General features: G+C 38.0%; 1 pseudogene; it reads left to right on the top strand.

Annotated features, from left to right (window-relative positions):
- Window positions 1-16,172, top strand: part of LOC120608762 (40S ribosomal protein S26-like) — a 23,982-nt pseudogene extending 7,810 nt beyond the window's left edge.
- Window positions 16,173-21,432: the final 5,260 nt, after the last annotated feature.

Below are 21,432 nucleotides of genomic sequence, written 5' to 3'. Positions count from 1 at the left end.
AAAAGAAAGAAAGAAAGAAAACTCTACAACAGGGGTCTCCATTCCCTGGGCCATGGACCAGTACCGCTCTGTGACCTGTTAGGAAAGCCGCACAAGAGGAGATGAATGGCAGGCGACCAAGCAAAGCGCCATCTGTATTTGTAGCCACTCTCCAAGGCTAGCATCACCGCTTCAGCTCCACCTCAGATCATCAGGCATTAGATTCTCACAGGAGCACTGGTCCCTGGTGCCAAAGAGGTTGGGGATCCCTGCTCTACAAGAACTAACTGGCACCATCAGAAAAAGCAATATAAGAAGAATGGGTATATCAGAAGGAAAAGAGAGGAAGAAGGGAAGAGAGAGCACATTTAAACAAATAGTTGACAAGAATTTCTCAAACCTATGAAAACAACTGGATCCTCAAATCCAAGACGCAAACAGAACACCTAATTTTTAAAATGAGCTCCAACTCAAGTCTACTAGAGAATCTTTATGCTGGTTGAATGTTAATTTTGTGATCACTTTTGAGCTCTGAAATGGAAAAGCCTGAAGAAATATGGTGTTCCAATTGGAGCTTATACCAAGTCCCCAGAGCTGTTGGTATTTTTTATCACGAAAGCAGCATTCAAAATTCACACTAAAAATAATAGGAATGTTAATAATAATTACAACCGTAGGGCCCCAAACAGTCAATTTCCAAGGAGTGCAGTAAATGGGGAATCGGTATTTATCACTAGCATATTACTGATTCTCTGGTACTAGCGCCTTTGTTTTCAACTTTCTCAGCAAACTTTTGTTTCATCCTGACATTGTGTAAGTAACAAAGGAGTTCCAAAATTATAAGTGATGATTTGAAATTGAGTTGCTTCTCGATGATTTGAAATTAAGTTGCTTCTCGCTGGAGCAATCGTCTGGTATATTCCCAGTGGCAGGCTATGCTCTGAAAGGAGAAATGAAAGCGTGAAGGCGAGAGAACGTGCGCCTCTGAAAGGGGAACAGAGTGACACAGCGACCACCTGGGTTACACATGTTAAATCTGGTGATGTGTATCTTATGCCACCTGGTCGTCACTTTCAATTAAAAGGAAAGACATAGGGTATATTGCTTAGACACTGACTAAGTTAACAAAAAACAGTATTTGCTATACTTCCACTGAAGAAGGAACACTCGTGTGCACGTGAGGGGTTTCCTTTGAATATGAGGACAAAATTACTTTTTACGATCATACGCAAAATACATAATGTTTAGGTCAGTGAAATTATTCTTCTGATTATAGCAGTGGCATAACTCATAAAGTTGCTTGTTTCTCTTTCTGCTTCAGATTTTATTGTTTAGGTCTCAGCTTAATTATCACCTCTTCAGAGAGGCCTGCTCACACCGTCAAGTCCAAAGCCACTCAGTTTTCATTTTCTGCCAAGTATTTATCATAACCGATTTTTAAAATCTCTATTTTTGGCCTCCCCCAACTCAGAATGAATGCTCTTTTCCACAAATGCAGAAACTTGTCTGTCTTGTCTGCTGCTGTAGCCCCCAAACCTAAAATTATGCTCAACATGACATAAATATTTATTGACTGAGTAGATGAATGAATTAATTAATGAATGAGCATCAAATGGTAAATTTCTCAGTTTATTATATAAACCTCATATAATCTTCAGACCAAAATCTAGAGTTAACACATGCAAAAAGAAGACTGGCTGGACCAAAATTATCATAGAAGTAAAATTATAAATAAAACACTACAATAACAAATATAACCACGAATTAATAAAATCAGCCACCATGACCAAGTAGGGTTTCTCTTATAGTTCTGGTATTCATTTTTACTTTTTAAAAATAATCAGAGTAATATGGAAATGTGATTTAAAATTTTTCAAAACTGGGCAGAAGCACAGAAAATTAAAAGTGAACTCATTTTATAAATTCTTACTCCTAAATTTTGTTACGCTCTATGTATTTGCTCCATTTCCCTTATCCTTCCACTTCCCAACTCTAACCAGATACACCGACATTGCCAAAGGTAATAACATTTTATTCCCTCCGTTTATTGCAAATGATGCTTCCGCTCTCTGTGGCAGAAGGGGAGCTCGGTACAGCGCAAAATCAGAGTGATAGACAGTGGTCAGGTTATTAGTCCATACATCATTTTTAGTCTGAATTTTAACATAGGTCTGAAGTTCGAGTCAAGGTTGCAAGATGCAAAATAGAGATAAAAGGCATAATTCTGGAGAGGGGTCAGAGAAATGTTTAATTATTTGTTAAAATACATGGCAGGGTACAAGTCACATACTTATTAGTTCAATCATATTTATGTTATCTAAAACTAACTTTATTTTCTCTCCTCTTAGTGTTACCAGTTGATAATGTCAAGTTTAAAATTCCAATTATGCTTTTTGTTTTTTTTACTTCATTTTGTATTTCTAATTGTTTTTATTGATATACTTTGTACAGTAATATAGGGCATGAAGTTCTAATGATCCCATTTGAATACAAAAGTAATATATGCCTTGCTTTTATTAGTAACACTGTATCTTGGAGATATTTTGTGTAATTTACTCCCATTTTTAATCAGCTACATATTATTCTAGCGCATGAGGACCCATTGGTCTCCCACCAACTGAGGGCACATATCATACCTTAGCACTTGCTGTTCTCTTTGCCTGAAATGTTCTTACCTCGGCTATCTGCATGGTTGACTCACTTACTTCAGATTTCTGGTCAAATGTCATTGTTTTAGAGATGCGTTTCCTGACTACTGACCACTAAGACAGTGTGCATGCACATACACACACACACGTGAACACACAGACTTGCTCACACAAAACTGGTACTCCTTAGTTTCTTTTTCATACATACAAACATATGCGCAGTAGAAAACTTTTATCCGATGTTATCGAGATTATCAGTTGGTTGTTTAATCAAAAAAATAACGAAACAGGAAATTATTAAAATGATATATTTTAAATTTTAACAATTTAATTTTAACTTAAAACCTTCTGGGGGGCATGAGTTTATTAATTAGAGGTTCAAGATGTCTTTCTTGCATAAACTACACAAAAAGCACGCTTCCTAGGCTTTCCATCTAAAATAAGCCTAATTTTAAACACATCATTTATGTCTCTGTAAGTAGAATAAAGACATTAAGCAACTTTGAAGCAATCTCAGGACAAAATCCTGCTTGAGTTTTCATATTTCTCCCCATGATTTTTAGTTGTTTCTCCCACAGTTAATTTAATTGATTTTTACCTTTATCAACTCTTTCCAAATCATTTCATGTAAATGATGGCTTCCTTTGCACTCAGGTTTTAATCAGCTTAGATAACATTTAATTTAATTACTTAAATATAATGATAACAACCGCGATTGACACAAAAAGCCTTAAAATAAACACAAGTGACTTTTGGTAAGCATGAGACTTGTGTTTTACAGAGAGAGTAAAGAGAGTTGGTTAATCTTATGAGCCAGTAGAGTAGAGGTTTGGTTCAAAAAGCATCTTTTTCGAGTGGAGGTATGTATTTACGCGTAGATATGCTAGTATATGCAGAGAAATTTCTGGTTGAATATTCAAGAAATTGCTAACAACATTTAATTCTGAGGAAAATGACGAGTATGATTTGGGAAAGAGAATGACATCTCATTGTGCCATTTTAATTTTTTGCCATCTGCATATATTACTTTTTACATTAAAAATCGTTTTAGATATTATCCATATTCATCACATTTCGGGCTTTTTTTTTTTTTTTTTTTTTTTTTTGCTTGTTAGGCATTCCTTCAACATATTCTGGTAAGAGATCCTGAATCTCATGCTCCCATCCCAGGTGAGACCAATCATAGTACCATATCTTGTGGACAGTGATTTTTGTAAAAAAAGAGCACATGACCAAAGGCAATTATGACTAGGCCAATCAGGTCCTTTTCGGTGTTTTTTCAGTAGCCACATATATCTGTGCCTCCAAAACTTATATGCAAACATAATTAAAGCATCCTTCTGGTGAAGAAGTTATAAGAAGGGAGCTCTGTTTTCACTTAAGATGTCAAAAGCCTCTAGAGACTATTCCTCCCACTCTAACAACAGAAAAAAGCCAGACAATCTACATAATCTTAACTTTTCCTCAGCGCATCACACAGCTGAGGTCATAAGGCAACCAAGTAAACTGGATTCCAAACACAGGAAAGCTACTCCAATGAAAGATGGAACACACGAACTCTTTCACCTGTGTCAGATCATTGGAGAAAAAGGTCACCAAAATAAAAGCAGACAAGTGTGTTTTAAAGGCCAAGTCATTGGAGAAAAAGGTCACCAAAATAAAAGCAGACAAGTGTGTTTTAAAGGCCAAGTGTGATCTAGTGTCATTCTGAAATAGCTAGGAACCCCAGACACACGAAGAGTTTGCCTTTATTAGGAAACTCTTCCATGGCCTCCACTGAGTGCCCACAGGAAAGATTGGGGGCAGGGCAGGAAACTTGTGACAGTCCCCCCCACCTTGGTGGTGCAGGCATGAAGAAGTATAATCAGCTACTGCAGAATCCCACCCAATTTCCCAGACCTTTCTCTCAAAGGAAACTAAAACCTTAAGCCTCCAGGAAAGCACAGCAAATCTTTTGCTCCCAGAGCCAGGCAAAATTCTACAACCTGAGGGTGAAGAGTAGAAGCAAGATTAGTTTGCTTGTGGAGTATGGGAAGGAAATGTTGCCCCTAGGACAAAGGCAAAGACCCACTGGAGGAAACGGTAGGAGCAAAACTCCTCTGTTCTCGAAGAAGGATTCTGCACCAATCTTATCAGCAATCTGCTACCCTTAAGGAGGAGTAAGAACCGCTCTCCTGCGCAAGACCAACCACAGATTCAAGTCAGAGTTGAATGACATGGGAAAACAAGGCAGAAACTTGGAGAACGAGCTGGAATGCTGAGAAACCCCAGCCCGAAATACAGGAGCCCAGGGCCTGCCTAAAAATGAGGCTAGACCGCAACAACAGAGAAACCTCCCGTTTCTATAAGGCTAGAACCTAGTGACAGGCAACATCTGTCTACTACTTAACGGGGCAAGAGCATGGAGAAAGACCCCAGTTGTGGCACAGGTATACAGAAACTGCAGAAAGTTTAGTGGAGCAAGAAAACTGAGATAAATTTTCTAGAACTCCAGGCCTATAAGCATAAGGTATCAGCAACCAGCTGCTGGAGGAATATGAAGCCTGTAGTATACTAGAACAACAACAAAACCCAAACCCAGCTCAATTCACTGGATTGACTTGATTCCTCTCACTATTAATCGACAGAAAAAGAGGTATATTTGTCTCTGGCCATAGATACTATTAACTCGGTCTCTTCTGTTTTTCTATACATACGATCTAGCATTCAATTAAAAAATGAGAAGTTCTACAAAGATAAGAAAATCCCATTGCACAGAGATAAAGCACTCAACAGAAACAAACAGAAATGACACAGATGTTAAAACCATCAGATAAGGACATTAAAACCATGGTAATTAACACGTTAAAGGATCTAGTGAAAAACGTGCTCAGCATATATGTATGAATAGATGGCAAATTTTGTTCATGCACTAGTTTTTGAGCCTGCTTAGAGAATGAAAGACTTTTAAGTCAGGTTAAGAGTTTGCATATGACACTGAGGATGAGGTAAAGCCATTGGAGGGTTTTAAGAAGGGAGTGATGTGATCAGCTGTGGATATTAGATCTCCCGGCTACAGTTTAGAGAGTGGTCCCAGGAGGGCTTGACCGGAGGCAGGGCCACCATATATGTGGCTACTGAAGAACACAGACAAAAGATAATAATAGCATGAATGTGGAGATGTGACAGTAAAGATGGAGATAAGGTGAAAAATCTAGAAATATTTAAGAGGTTTAAACAAAAGGACTAATTGATTGTATGTGGGAGTGAAGGAGTGGGAAGCGTCAGAAACGAGGTCTGAGTTTCTGGATTGAGCAACTAGTGATACCATCACCCACTCCAATTCAAGTCACAACTCTTAAAAAAGAGGAGGACACTTCCTACTTCCTATTGCATCTAAGCAGCACTGTAAGTTGCAAGTGGCCTAAAGATTTTCTCGGTTTTGTATATAGCAACTTTCTCCTATTCATTCTTGATAGGATTTATAGCCAGCTAGCCCCCTTCGAATGCCCCTCCACCACGAAAGGAAAGCGGAATAATTGGGCCCAACTATTTGTGCTTCCAAAACATATATGCAATTATTTATGACCAAAAGAGAGTACAAATTAAACAAGGGGGGAAAAATTGATGAAAAGCAATATAGTAGAGAGGTTAAAAGCATGCATTTTGGAGTTAGACTGAGTTCGAATCTTGGCTCTACTAGTTATGACATATCAAATTGAGCAAGTTATTAAATTCTCTGTGCCTGTTTCTTTTATCTACAAAACATGGATAAGGATTGTTGTGAATATCAAATAAATTAACGCAAGTAAAATGCTTAAAACCATGCTTGGCATCTAGTAATCACTTAATAAGTGTTATCAATGATTATTCCACTAGAATGTAAGTTCTATGAAGATAAGAATTTGTCTTTTTTCCCCCCCAGATGAAGCTCTAATGTCTGGAGTAGGGTGTGAGACCTAATAAATAGAGCCATACAATAACTATTTGCTGGCTGAACAAAATCCCTAGGAAGAGAGTACTAGTTGCTACCCCAACATGCATTACTTAGAAAGAGAATCCGGATTATTGTCTGAGCATAGTAAAATCTAGCACTATGTTTTCCAGCTTCCCTTGCAGCTACTTTTGATCAATGAAATGTAACCTGAAATGTTTGTGGAGCTTTCATAAAGGCCATATAAAGAAACCTGCCCCATCTCGAAGTGGCCCTTTATGGTCTTTATGCCTTTCCTCCTCCTTCTGGCTTGCAACTAGGACTAGATGACTGAAGCTGCAGCACCATCCTGAACCTTGAGGTTCCTTGAGGATGGAAGCCACATGCTAAGATGGTGGACAGAAATATAGTAGCCTGAGGCCCTTATGTTATCGGAGTGCTACCGAGCCAACGCAAGGATGCCTACCTGCAGACTTCTCTTACATGAGAAATTCATTTTTCTACTTTTGAGCGATTGTTGTTTTAGGACTTTTGGTACAGGGGTCCCCAGTCCATGACCTGTTAGGAATGGGGCCACACAGCAAGAGGTGAGTGGTGGGCAAGCAATTGAAGTTTCATCTGTATTTGCAGCCACTTCCCAGTCTAGCATCACCGCCTCTGCTCCTCCTCTGATCATCAGGCATTAGATTCTCACAGGAGCACTGGTCCCTGGTGCCAAAGAGGTTGGGGATCCCTGCTCTACAAGAACTAACTGGCACCATCAGAAAAAGCAATATAAGAAGAATGGGTATATCAGAAGGAAAAGAGAGGAAGAAGGGAAGAGAGAGCACATTTAAACAAATAGTTGACAAGAATTTCTCAAATCTATGAAAGCAACTGGATCCTCAAATCCAAGACGCAAACAGAACACCTAATTTTTAAAATGAGCTCCAACTCAAGTGTACTAGGAAATCTTTATGCTGGTTGAATGTTAATTTTGTGATCACTTTTGAGCTCTGAAATGGAAAAGCCTGAAGAAATATGGTGTTCCAATTGGAGCTTATACCAAGTCCCCAGAGCTGTTGATATTTTTTATCGTGAAAGCAGCATTTAAAATTCACACTAAAAATAATAGGAATGTTAATAATAATTACAACCGTAGGGCCCCAAACAGTAGATTTCCAAGGAGTGCAGTAAATGGGGAATCGGTATTTATCACTAGCATATTACTGATTCTCTGGTACTAGCGCCTTTGTTTTGAATACCCTCAGCAAACTTTTGTTTCATCCTGACATTGTGTAAGTAACAAAGGAGTTCCAAAATTATAAGTGATGATTTGAAATTGAGTTGCTTCTCGCTGGAGCAATTGTCTGGTATATTCCCAGTGGCAGGCTATGTTCTGAAAGGAGAAATGAAAGCCTGAGGGCGAGAGAACGTGCACCTCTGAAAGGGGAACAGAGTGACACAGCGACCACCTGGGTTACACATGTTAAATCTGGTGATGTGTATCTTATGCCACCTGGTCTTCACTTTCAATTAAAAGGAAAGACATAGGGTATATTGCTTAGACACTGACTAAGTTAACAAAAAACAGTATTTGCTATACTTCCACTGAAGAAGGAACACTCGTGTGCACGTGAGGGGTTTCCTTTGAATATGAGGACAAAATTACATTTTATGATCATACGCAAAATACATAATGTTTAGGTCAGTGAAATTATTCTTCTGATTATAGCAGTGGCATAACTCATAAAGTTGCTTGTTTCTCTTTCTGCTTCAAATTTTATTGTTTAGGTCTCAGCTTAATTATCACCACCTCAGAGAGGCCTGCTCACACCATCAAGTCCAAAGTCACTCGGTTTTCATTTTCTGCCAAGTATTTATTATAACCGATTTTTAAAAAACATCGATTTATCTCTATTTTTGGCATCCCCCAACTCAGAATGAACGCTCTTTTCCACAAATGCAGAAACTTGTCTGTCTTGTCTGCTGCTGTAGCCCCCAAACCTAAAATTATGCTCAACATGACATAAATATTTATTGACTAAGTAGATGAATGAATTAATGAATGAGCATCAAATGGTAACTTCTCAGTTTATTACATAAACCTCATATAATCTTCAGACCAAAATCTAGAGTTAACACATGCAAAAAGAAGACTGGCTGGACCAAAATTATTATAGAAGTGAAAATTATAAATAAAACACTACAATAACAAATATAACCACAAATTAATAAAATCACCCACCATGACCAAGTAAGGTTTTCCTTATGGTTTTGGTACTTATTTTTACTTTTTAAAAATAATCAGAGTAATACGGAAATGTGATTTAAAATTTTTCAAAACTGGGCAGAAGCACAGAAAATTAAAAGTGAACTCATTTTATAAATTCTTACTCCTAAATTTTGTTATGCTCTATGTATTTGCTCCATTTCCCTTATCCTTCCACTTCCCAACTTTAACCAGATACACCGACATTGCCAAAGTTAATAACATTTTATTCCCTCCGTTTATTGCAAATGATGCTTCCGCTCTCTGTGGCAGAAGAGGAGCTTGGTACAGCGCAAAATCAGAGTGATAGACAGTGGTCAGGTTATTAGTCCATACATAATTTTTAGTCTGAATTTTAACATAGGTCTGAAGTTCGAGTCAAGGTTGCCAGATGCAAAATAGAGATAAAAGGCATAATTCTGGAAAGGAGTCAGAGAAATGTTTAATTATTTGTTAAAATACATGTCAGGGTGCAAGTCACATACTTATTAGTTCAATCATATTTATGTTATCTAAATCTAACTTAATTCTGTCTCCTTAGTGTTACTAGTTGATAACGTCGAGTTTAAAATTCCAATTATGCTTTTTGTTTTTTTTCCCTTCATTTTGTATTTCTAATTGTTTTTATTGATGTACTTTGTACAGTAATATAGGGCATGAAGTTCTAATGATCCCATTTGAATACAAAAATAATATATGCCTTGCTTTTATTAGTAACACTGTATCTTGGAGATATTTTGTGTAATTTACTCCCATTTTTAATCAGCTACATATTATTCTAGTGCATGAGAACCCATTGGTCTCCCTCAACATGCATTCTTCGGTCCTTCCTTAGAAACAGAATCTGGATTTTTGTCTGAGCATAGTATAATCTAGCATTATGTTTTCCAGCTTCCCTTGCAGCTACTTTTGGTCAATGAAATATAACCTGAAATGTTTGTGGAGCTTTCCTAAAGGCCATATAAAAAAACCTGCCCCATCTAGAAGTGGTCCTTTATGGCCTTTATGCCTTTCCTCCTCCTTCTGGCTTGCAACTAGGACTAGATGACTGAAGCTGCAGCGCCATCCTGAACCTTGAGGTTCCTTGAGGATGGAAGCCATATGCTAAGATGGTGGACAGAAATACAGTAGCCTGAGGCCCTTATGTTATCGGAGTGCTACCGAGCCAATGCAAGGATGCCTACTTCTCTTACATGAGAAATTCATTTTTCTATTTTTGAGCGATTGTTGTTTTAGGACTTTTGGTACAGGGGTCCCCAGTCCATAGCCTGTTTGGAATGGGGCCGCACAGCAAGAGGTGAGTGGTGGGCAAGCAATTGAAGTTTCATCTGTATTTGTAGCCACTCCCCAGTGCTAGCATCGCCGCCTCAGCTCCACCTTAGATCATCAGGCATTAGAATCTCATAGGAGCAGTGGTCCTTGGTGCCAAAAAGGTTGGGGACTGCTGTTTTGGTTAAATGCTGCCAAACTAATCCTAATTAATGCATTGTCAAATTGATGATTTTATGGCCAAATATATATTCTCTGAGTCTCGTACAATAATCTTTAACAGCATTCTAATAAAATAAAGATGAGGGAGCAGAGATGGAATGGACAAGAGTAAAGATACTTCCCATAGCACTTAAGGGTTACATTTTAAATCCCATACATTATACGAAGAAGATGATGACTTCACACGATTAGGAATAGGATTTTGAAAACCAATTTACAGAAGGTACAGTGATATTTGGTGAAGTGGTTTGAGTAACCCATTTTACCCTTAGGGCTTTTTATATGAATTTAACAGGAGACATGCTTTGTCTATATTAAGAGGAAAAGAAAATCCATATAAAGTATATTGAATACTCACAATGAATTAACTTCCTCCACGTACATAAATTTCTTTAAACATACACCTGGGATTCTTCGCTACATTTTCATATAAAGAAACTGAGGCTATAGATGTTTAATTGGCTTGCCCTCAGTCATAATGTAAGTATGTAGTAGAGATGGGATTTGAACCTATGTCTCTGTGGCCCCAGAGCTTTTGCCTTTCCCCTTCATATATATAAACTCAGTCTCAAAGCCCAAGATCTGTGTTCCTCATCACATGTCTAAAGATGGTCAGCATATTTATTTTCTTTGACATAAGTGCCTTTATTTTTTCCTTTTCTGGCATTTTGAAAACGAGGCCCATTGCTTTAAGTCTATCTTTATTTTTCATGGGCCTTGTTTTCAAACCACAGATTCTTCCTATTCACCAGGTGACAGTGGCTCCTTAATACCTCCCTCAACAACTCCAAATAGCTAGAGCCTGTCTTTCCTGTGCAAATGAAATGAAGGTGACTCAATTGAGATTGTGAACCTCTCATCAGACCAACTGGAGAGAGTGGATGACCTGCCCTGGCCACACCCAGTTCTCCTCCCGAGTTTTTCCTATTTACTAAATATTACGTCCTGTGTTCCACCTTCTGTGCTTCCAATCTCAGTGATTGTCATCACCATTCATCCTGTTACCTAAGCCAGAGCCTCTGAATCATTCATAATTCTTCTCTCTCTCTCATCACCACATACAGGAAATGCCAAGCCCCCTTTTTCCTTGCTTGTTATATGTAAATTTAATCTACCCTCTATTTCTCATACTGATATTATTGCTAATTTTTCTCCTTGCCTCCAGCCCATTCTACAACTAGAGTGGTCACTTCAAAATGCAAATCCTGTTATGTCACTCTTCTTTTTATTTTAATGTTTATTGAGGTATAGCTTAATAAAGGTATTGACTTAAAGTGAGCTATAACCTAGTCAAGTGTCCAAAACTTAAATATATAACTTGATATTTTTAAATATATATACCAGGTCAAGATATAGAACATTCTGTCACTCCACAAGACTTCTTCACCCCCGCCCCCATTTGAGTCATACTCCACCCCCTATGTAACTACTATTCTGACTTTTGTTACTACAATTTAGTTTTGCCCACTTTATTGCATGATTCCACTTCATGTAAGTGGAATCATACAATAAGTTTATGTGTGTGTTACCTTTTCACTAAATGTCTGTGATAGTCATCTAGTATGTGGCATGTTTAAATAGTTCATTCTATGAATAAATCTCAGTTTTTTTATCCTTTTTATTGTTGATGGATATTGGGTTATTTGTAGGTTTTAGGTATTATGAATAAAGCTGCTATAAATATGTTGGTATATATCTATTGATTAACACTAGCACTCATTTCTCTTGGTAAGTAATCATGAGTGGAATTTCTGGGTCATAGAGCATTAGTAGGTATTGTATATTCCAGAATTCCAGATACTCCACATCATCATAAATGCTTGGTGTTGTCAATCTTTTCAATTTTAACCATTCCAGTGGCTTTTAAAATCTTTCTATGATACCCCACCTAGAAAAAGTCCAAACTCCATATCATGATGGACAGAGTCCTTCATGATCTGACTTTTGCTTATCTGTTCAGTTGTATCTCTAATCACTACTTACCTTGAATTTTAAGCTGTAGTCATACTAAACTACTTGTGGATCCCTGAGTGTTCTTTGGTTGGTTGGTTTTCTTCTGGCCTTTACACACTCTTCTCTTATGCCTTCTTTCCTTTTGGATAAGTCCTTCTCATCCACCAAGTCTCAGTTTAGACAATCCTTTCTAAACTTACCCAACCTCCAAGATTCAGTTAAATGCCCTTCAGTGTGTCTCCAGGATTCCGTGGACCTACTCTTTTCTTAATATGCATCACATTGTAATTTTCTATCTTTTCTTAATATGCATCACATTGCAATTTTCTATCCACTTGTCAATTTTTCTTGAGGGCACCGACTATATCTTGTTCATTTTTGTATCCCCAGTGCTTAGATGAGTATGGGCACATAATAGGTGTTTAATAATTTGTTGAGTTAATGAACAAATTAATGAATGAAATAACAGTAAAAATGGAGTAACTCCAATTATTATTAGGAACTAAATTATCAGCATACTTCAAGATTAATATATTGATTTATAAATTCTCGTGCCTTGGGTTGTGTGCTTTTGACAAGTGATAGTGAGCGGAAAACACAATAAGTACTAAATAATTAATAATTCAATCCATAGAATCAGATAATCTTAAATCTCATCTTATTAAATGCCTCAACTAGTAGGAGGGGATAAGGATTTTTTAAAATACACATGCCTCCAAAGAATCAGTTTTTGCAATTTGTGACTAAGGCAGAACATTAGAATAATCTGTAGAGTTTTAAAACAGTTCTGATGTCCAGAGACCCAACTCTAGAATTTATTATTTGAGCCAGAATTGGTCTTTCTGAGGTTTGCCCACTATAAAACAGAATGGGGCATTAGTCAGAAAGTTTTGGGAAATAAGGTGATTTATTGAAAAGAAACAAGTATAGAAAAGCCAGTAGACAATTGTGTTCATGCTTCTTGAGTGCTGTGAAACTATAGGTCTGTCTTGTTCATACTAAACTATCATTTTCAATGAGAAACCTCCTTCAGTATAGAAAGAAGAGAATCAGGTGGAAAGAAGAGAATCAGACATACAGGTAATATAAACATTTGTTAGCAAAATAAGAAATTTGGCTATCTGTCTGAAATTTTAAGTTTGGTATAGATTTTAATATCTCGAATGTGAATAACCCTTTGAAATGTGTTAAGTACTAAACTTAAGTATGAGCCTCAGAGAACTGGGCCCCAAGGATTCAGATTGAAGCAATGGTTCCTATCGATCTGGTTTATTCTTTCCTCCAGTGGCCTTTATAAATAAAAGGGCCCATAGGATTGAACCCTGTTTAACAGACCTGATCTTAACCTGGATTTTATATGTGGCCTCCCTGATTCTTGAGAGCTAGAAAAAACTGACTCAAGTGTCCTAATTCCACGGTCAGCAAGAATTCAGAGCCCTTTGTAGTTTTTTGCATAGTCCAGAGGGCTAACATCGCCTAATCTCTTCTGCATCCTGGGCTTCTGCTTCCTCTGTCCCATTTTCCATTCTGAGTAGGTCCATCTATACATGAAATTCAGTTCCTCCATTGATTTCCACACAAAACCTCGCTCATACATGTAGATTTTATTTAAGACCAGGGGCTTATGGCGGAGAGATTACATCATATAAAACTCATTAAATAACTTTTAAAAGCCGCTTTAGACATTGCTGTTTTTAAAAGGTCTTTTTGGTGACTCTCCCCACTTCCTGATTCAGGGGACGCCTTTCCTGGCCCATGCAGATCCCAGGCTCAGATCCTCTCCATGTTCCCTCTTTCTCCTCTCCTGTCACAACCACCTACTCTCTCATGTCCTACTGTCACCCACCTTCTCCAGATAAACAAATTTCTCTTTGACTAAGGTAGCAAGCTTGGTCCCCTTAGCCCGGCCATCAGCTAACACACGTGCTCTTAGTGTCCCATCTCGCACCCCCAAAGAGTTTCGAGGCATTTTTCCCTCTTTAAGTTTCTTCTCTGAGAAATTTGGGTGTCAGTTGTTAATTGAATATTTTTTCCATTTTATTACAAACATTTGCCAGGGTTAGAGGTGGGCCTTGCTTTCCTCACCCCATCCAAGCTTAGCTACCTGACTGCTTTCTCTCTCCTCTCACGCATGTTCCACTGTGACAGTGGAGAAGGGAGAACAAAGGGAGGGACAGATATGAGAGGACTGTTAAGAGAGGCACTCAGGGGAAGTGAGTGCTGTGGCTTGAGACAGATAAATTTAAACCACAAAAGGAAGGCAGAAATTATATTACTTCTCTTTGCTGCATGTGGCCTCCTATTTTTCCCTCTCACACTTTTCTCAAAGCAGGATTTGTGGGTCTGAAATCTGGGATCTGGTGTCTTCTTCGGTTTGGATAGGTTCTGGCCTGACCTTTACTTTCATTAAAAGTTTGATATTTTGTTCATCGTGGGTTTGTATTAAGTTTTTAATAATAGCTTTATAGAGACATAATTCATGTGCCATAAAATTCATCCTTTTAAAGTGTACAATTCAGTGGTTTTTCAGTATATTGACGGAGTTGTGCAAACATCACCACTATTTAATTTTGGAATATGTTTAACACCCAAAGCATTAATTTTTGTTTTAAAGATATTACTTTAAATTTATTTATCTCGATTACCAAGTTTTTGGACACCTCCTTAAATTCTGTGTCCAAGAAAAGCACCTCACTCATCTTACCCTGGTCTTGGCCCTGCTGGGCTCCACTGGCAGATGAAGCTTGGGGTACTTCCTGCTTTGGTGACTCTACTGGACAAAGGTACTTGTCAGTACAGCAGGTAAAGGTAAAAGCATCTGTTGAAGAAAATAGGACTCATAGTCATTGCCTGCCTGCTCTGAGCCATGCACTTAATATATGCATACTATTTAATTTCTATAACTAAATACAATGGTCAGTACATACTATTTTACAGACGAGGAAGCTGAGACTCAGAGAGGTTAAGAAACTTGCCCAGGGTCACACAGTAAGAGATAGAGCTAATATTTACAGAGAGATTTAATTTTAAATTATAAGTTCTTTCTTGTTTTTGTTTGTTTGTTTGTTTTGTTTTGTTTTGTTTTTTTTGAGCAGTGAGCAAAATAAACTTGGGATCAAAGAAAGCAGGAAGGAGCCCTTTCAATGCCGCACTTTCAAGATGACCGAAAAAAGAAGGAACGACGTTCGTGCCAAAAAGGGCCGTGGCCCTGTGCGGCCTGTTCGCTGCACCAGCTGTGCCCGATGCCAGCCCAAGGACAAGGCCATTAAGAAGTTCATCATTCGAAACATAGTAAAGGCCACAACCATGAGGGACATTTCCGAAGCGAGTGTCTTCGACGCCTATGTGCTTCCTAAGCTGTGTAAAACTACGTTGCTGTGTGAGTTGTGCCGTTCACTGCAAGGTAGTGAGGAATGGCTCTTCCGAAGCCAGGAAGGACCAAACACCCCCACCCCAATTTAGACTCACAGGTGCCGCCCTGAAAACTCCACCGGAGCCCATGTAAGGAGCTAACTCTGAAGAACTATTCTCTGGAAAAAAATAAAAATTATACTTAAAAAAAAAAAAAAAGGAAGCAGGAAGGAAATGATAGATATACTTAAGGTGTTCAGAAAATTATTTCTCTAAGTTCTCTAGCTAAATCTGAAGGCAAAAAGGGTGGGAGGTTTCCTATTTCTTCTAAGAAATAGGTTTCCTAGGCACGCAGCTTTATAATTTGAGAAGACCAGAGTCTCTTCCTAGATCAAACATTAATACATTAAAATGCTTACCACTTGATATTTTTAGTCCACTATCTATTATGAACATGTATTTCAAATGTTTCATAAAGGTCATGATCTCTCATCTTTCAGTTTTTATTGAAACTCAGGTAGTGTATTTATTATTTTCTGCATGTCCCATTTTATGTTGCAGTAGATCTTTTTCTTTTTAAAATTAATTTCACAAAGAATGCTTATTTAGTTCAGCTGCTATGTTCAGGCTTGTACAGATGAAGCTAAATAAAATATAGACCCACCTATAAAAGGTTAGTGTCTTAAATGGGTGGATCAAGCAACGAACGTCAAGCTGGCAAAATGCATGCTGATCATATTGCCATTTCACCTTGAGAAGGATTCTTACCCTTTCTGCGTCTTAGATTTCTCTTCTCTAAAATCAGAAAAGACTGCATCAGAGCAGTGTGTCTCAATTATAGGAGGATAGAGGGGCATCTGAGTTACCTAAGGAGCACTGAACCATTCTCCCTTCCTCCTTCTCAATCAAAGTCTAAGGTCCTGTTGTAGTTACTACCCCTTCCCCATTATCTTGAAAGAGAAACACTAGCTAGAGTATCACCGATCTAACATTCTATGGGTCTGCAAATTTCCAAGACAAGGGTCAATAAAATATTAATATTGTGTATAAACAAAGAGGCTGGTATGTCAGCTTCGGGGATGGGGCTCAGACTCAGGGTTGCTAAGAGGGTGACTGCACAAAAGTCTCAGAGTGGACACATCTGTGGTGTAAACTTTTCCCTTGAGTTCTAGGAGAGCACTTTGAAGGCCATGCCCAGGGCATAACTGAGGAAGCACTGTAGGGAAATCTCACTGCCCACTCGTCCTTCAGGCATGACTAACCCAAAGGGAGGGGGCTTAATTTCTTTTATTCACAATCAAATTGCTCTGAGCCAGCACTTAGTGTATCTTCCTGGTACCTGGAGACAATGAAAACAGGATAAGCAGGTCAGACAGAAAACTGTGTAATGGTAACTTGTCTTCCTTTTTTGTAGGGTCTTATTGTCGCCATGGGGCCCATACCACACACATACTAACCAAATATACATACTTGTCATTAACATGTGGTCTACCACCCGCCAACACACTAGAGCTCCATCTAGTACACGAGTACTCTGTTCTAACTCTCTCTCTCTCTCTCTCTCTCTCTCTCTCCCCCTCACCCTCTCCTCTCCTCTCCTCTCTCCCTCTCCCTCTCCTCTCCTCTCTCCCTCTCCTTCTCCCTTACCCTCTCTTAAGCTGTGTAAAACTACGTTGCTGTGTGAGTCGTGCCGTTCACTGCAAGGTAGTGAGGAATGGCTCTTCCTAAGCCAGGAAGGACCAAACACCCCCACCCCGATTTCTCTCATTCTCTCCCTCTCTCTCTCATTCTCTTATACCTTATCCAAACAGAACCATATAACCTGTCCATATAAAAACAACTTTTTCAAAAACACATTCTACCCATAAATAGGCATAGATATCCCAAAGTTACCTCTGAAATAAAACACTCTGTTCCATCTGTTTTAACAAACATTTTGTACAGAATTTATTCTTTAATTAACTCATTCAATAAATATTTATTGAATTCCACTGAGTGCTATGCACTATAGTAGCAACCAGGGAAATAATGGTGAGAATGCCAATCACAATCTCTGCTGCAAAATCTACTAACAATGTCTTCTTTGGGGATATAGAAATTGAATTATGAAAGAGAACTTGAGTAAATCAGAAGAAATTGGTAATGTGAATTGGGAAAGTTATATGATTGTTCAGTAATTCAGGATCCATTAGTCATTTCTTCTCTCTTGTTGAAATGGAAACGAGAGAGGAGGCAAGAGTTGCAGAAGCACAAAACCTGACATTACTTAAGGCCAGGAAACAGTTTTGGTTCCAGAGAAAACTGAAGAGATGCAAGTGGACTCCAAGGAGTTTAGATGGTAGGCATCTCCTGAATGTCTGGGGCAGCCCAGGATGCATGGGTGTCCGTGATGCTAGGGTTCCAAGATAAAATATAGGACATTCAAATAAATTTGAACTTCATCTAGAAAACAAAGCAAAAAAAATAGTATATATTATGCAATATTTGGAACATATATTACAAATTATCCATTACTTAATCTAAAATTTGAATTTAATTGGGCATCCTATATTTTTATTTGCTAAATCTGGCAACCTTACATGATGCCAATAATAAGTGAAGAAGATAAGAGTCTCCAATTTGTGTAACTGGCTTTTTCAATTGATTAGTAAACAGAAAGAAAGTAAATGGAGTCAAACTGAAGAAGCCAGAGCCTCAGAGATCTCCATTGGGTAGAAAGAGGCAGAAGGAGGAGGTCAGAAACAGTGGACCGACAAGTGGTGATGAAGCTAAAGCCAATGACCTAGGGCCCATTCCTGGCATGGAGCCTGTGCTATAGGCCCTACAGTTCAGTTTTATTGCCAAACCAAAATCATTTCAGATTCCATGCATATCTTAATTTAACATTTTGTGCAGATAAAAGTGAAGTGAAAAGGAGCCAGAAGGTATATAGGGTTTCTTAACTGTGCTGACTAATTGCATTTTTGGCTGAGTTCTAGTTCACTTTAGGATTAACCTGTGACCTGAAAATTTATTCTTTTCTAGCAATCAGCATAGCTTACGTTGTTTGTTTGGAAACTCATTTTTATAGCAAAACTTCCCTTTAGAAAACATCAACTGATCTAAGAAAAAAGGATGTTTTCCGCACCCAAGACTGGCTACACAATTTGTGAAGCTCAGTGTATAATAAAAATCCTCTTGTTTAAAAATTGGTATGGATTTCAAGGACACATTAAACTGAGTATGGAGTCGTTCCAAGTGCAGGGACCTGTACAACAGCACAGATTATATGTCCATGAAGCTGACCTTGTTCATACCTTAGTCATAATAGCAAGATAAATTTGTGTACTTGGAGCTAGAGATGGTGGTGGAAGAGGTTTGGGCTCATTGTAGAACTCATAAGGGCAAATGGAACACAGGTAGAACAGAGATGGGGGCCAATTGAAGCTATTGCTACCTTCCTCTTGAGTTGTTCTCTGGCTTCCATCAACCTTGGAATAGGTGAATTCATCTAGCAGGTCTTCTTGTTTCTTCCCAAGTTTTTTTTTTGTCACTTTCATCTGACATGGTTTACAGACTCTCTTCTAGTTTTGTTACCTCTCATTGTCCTTCCTTTTCCATCTACCTCACCAGTTCTCCCTTACCATAGAAAATTATGTTTCAAATATGGCATGACAATGCACAGCACAGTATGACAATTCCTTCCTTTGATCTGGGCCCTACTTTTAATTCAGTCTGATAATGTGTTAGCCTTTTCTATAGCTGCTTCATGCTTTGGGCTAATATTCTATTAAAACCCTTCAATCTAGTCTGTGGGCTAATCTAAGTCAGGACTTGAGTTCGTACAAATCGTGTTTAAATTTAACACTTCAAACTTTATATCTGCCTGATTTAAGTTTTGGCTTATTGGTTTCATATGAGCATTCCAGCCAATTGAGATCATTGTGGAAACTGATTCTATCATCTATAGTCTTAGCTACACTTCCTGGCTTTGATCATCAGCAGATTTGGTAATTCTGCTATCTATGTCTTCATAGTACATCCCTGTTTAAAATGCCAAACAGGGCAGGGACAAGGATAGATAGGATCCTCCACAAGAGACTTGCTCCTGAATGACCCGGAGACAATAATCCCATTCCTTTCGGTGTGATTCTGTCAAGCATGGGAGTATGTGAAGAATCACAAGAGAAACTGATTTGACATTCCTTGAGGAGTGAGCAGTCTGAAGAATTATTTCAAACATTTTTTTTAAGGAAAACTGTTAGAAACCCAAGTCTCACTAGAAAAAAAATTTAAATGCCCAAGGAGATACTGGTAGGCATAAAACATAAATTAAGAAAGAAAAACAATGCGGAGACAAGAGAAAAAGAAATGAACAAAGAGGAAGGATAGGGATCAAAAGGAAGGACAGACAGAAGATCAGAGGGAGAGATGGAGAGAGACCTTAGTTATATCAGTCCTAAAAGTCATGTGACCTTGTCTTAAGATTTATTACTTCCTGCCTCTGAATGCAAAATGAGGCTAACAGCCAATCCTTAAAGAATCTCTCTTGTGAATATAATAACTGGATGTGTGGGCCACATCGGATAAAAATCAGGATTTCCTGAAGCTAATCTAAACTGACTAAGAATTCTTTAAAGATTGGGTTCTACTTGATATAATCACTCATACTTCTCTATCTTATGAAATATAGAATTAACATCCTTCTGATTCGAATGAAAAATTGCCAGGAAAAACAGCTGCGAACACTTAAGAAATTATTTCCTTGACTTCTGTTAATAACCATCACCCTCAGTAAATAGTAAAAGTAACTCTTAAAAGAAAGTTTCCTCTCCCTGTATTTAAATCTAAGTCACTTCGGATTAAATGACATAGAATCAGATTTTATTCTTGTCAGCTTTTAGAGAACTCTACTAAAGAAGAGGGTTAAAATTAAAGGCTAATTTTATTTTTACTGAAATGCCATCATCAGAATAGGTAACCACATTTATCCACATTTACACATTATGTTCAGCCATACCTCCCATTTACAATTGCAATCACCATGTGCTCTCACTCTTCCGTGTTGTTGCTCATGGTGTTTTTTCTGTTTGGAATGCCCTTTTCCCCTTGTCTGCATGGCAAATTGCTACCAATTCTTTAAAGGATAAGTTCAAGCATCACCTCCCTAGAAATATTTACTGATCACTCAGTTGAGCTAAGGGAAATAGACATCCTACCTGGGCTCCTGGATTTAGTAACATAATCTCTCTTTTCCCTACTGGTTAGAGTATTAAAGTCAAGAATGGATTATTGTTCGTCACTAAACCCTCAGCACTTAGCATAGGACCTAGCACTTTGTGAGTGTTCAGTAAATGTTCGTATAAAGAGGAAGACCAGGAAGAAGACAAGAGAGTAAGGAAGAAAAGGAAGGAGATAGGAATAGATTATAAAATCTCATTCTATGGAGTGGCTTTTATAGTATAGCACCTGAAAAGAGTAGATGACCTTTAAAAGACTCTTATAGTCTTATCATCCTAGTCTATCTTTTTATTTACAGGTTTTTATCTATCTGAGCTTTGAATAATGACCCATGATTCAAAGAGAAGACAGATGACCATTTGGCAGAGCTGTGCTACAGTTATTCAAATGCATTGATGAATGTCATCCTGTTAGCTCAAGGAAATCTTCAAATTTCTGATGAATATTCAAGTGCATGTTGTGATATTTATAACCTGTATGTTATCGTGAAAAAAACAGCGTGAAGGTTATGGTAGTTTAAAGTAACATAAGGGTAATTTCTAAATATATAATGAGGTAACTGAGACTAACAAAGCAATTACTCATCAGAGAAATAAAGCTGTATTTTATCAGAGGGAATGTGGAAT

Source organism: Pteropus medius, unplaced genomic scaffold, assembly GCF_902729225.1.
Source record: "Pteropus medius unplaced genomic scaffold, Ma_sr-lr_union100, whole genome shotgun sequence".
Lineage (NCBI taxonomy): Eukaryota > Metazoa > Chordata > Mammalia > Chiroptera > Pteropodidae > Pteropus > Pteropus medius.
Note: the sequence above shows the minus strand (reverse complement) of the source record. Positions and strands in the feature narration are given on the sequence as shown.